The sequence below is a fragment of the Octopus bimaculoides genome, chromosome 21 (assembly GCF_046866305.1).
Source record: "Octopus bimaculoides isolate indiv1 chromosome 21, ASM4686630v1, whole genome shotgun sequence".
Classification (NCBI taxonomy): Eukaryota; Metazoa; Mollusca; class Cephalopoda; order Octopoda; family Octopodidae; genus Octopus; species Octopus bimaculoides.
This window is the reverse complement of record NC_142948.1, coordinates 35,183,650-35,184,521: the sequence shown is the minus strand read 5'-3', so window position 1 is coordinate 35,184,521 and position 872 is coordinate 35,183,650. Positions and strand designations below refer to the sequence as shown.

The following is an 872-nucleotide window of genomic DNA, read 5'->3' as shown; positions in this document are numbered from 1 at the left end:
TCCTATATGTTGTTGTTGTGATTCTGTTGTTGCTGCTGTGGCTGTTGCTGTTGTTGTTGTTGTTGTGTGCAAGCGTGTGCATGCGTGTTCCTCGATGCAGTTACATAATAAACGTGGTATTGTTGTTTCTATGTATGTGTGTATCTATTTATTCATATATATATAGACACACACACATATATACCTTTGTTTGTTTATCTATCTATCTATCTATCTATCTATCTATCTATCTATCTATGTGTTCGTCTGTCTATCACTCTCTGTGGTTTGTGTGTGTGTGTGTGTGTGTGATTGTGCGCGCGCGTGCATGTGTGTGCGTGCATGTGTATATGTATGCATGTGTCTGTAGAAATGCTGTCACTACTACCACAACTACTACAACTGCTGCTGCTACTACTACTACAACTACTGTTACTACTGCTACTACTGCTGTTGCTGCTGCAGCCCGTTACACCAATCATAACAATAACAGCAACAACAAAGACTAGACACCCTTACAGCTACTGCTGCTGTTGCTGCTGCTACTACTACTACTACTACTACTACTACTACTACTACTACTGATAATAATAATAATAATCCTTTCTACTATAGGCACAATTTGTGTGAAGGGGTGGGGTAGGTCGATCACATCCACCTCAGTAATTGACTGGTACTTAAATTATCGACCCCCGAGTACTACTACTTCTACTACTACTACTACTACTACTACTACTACTACTACTACTACTACTAATAATAATAATAATAACAACAACAACACCAATAATAATAATAATAACAATAATAATAATAATAATGATGTTGATGATGATGGTGATGATGATCGATGGTGGTGGTGCTGGAGGTAGTGGTGGTTGTAGTGGTGATGG

The 872-nt window shown here is 38.4% G+C and overlaps 1 protein-coding gene across 1 annotated transcript in view; it reads right to left on the bottom strand.

Moving 5' to 3' along the window:
- LOC149131559 (neuronal acetylcholine receptor subunit alpha-2-like) overlaps positions 1-305 on the bottom strand; it is a 34,730-nt gene extending 34,425 nt beyond the window's left edge. Inside the window, exon 1 of the mRNA XM_089339068.1 lies at positions 1-305. This exon is cut by the window's left edge and continues 718 nt beyond it. The gene's annotated coding sequence lies outside the window, so the exon portion shown is untranslated.
- Positions 306-872: the final 567 nt, after the last annotated feature.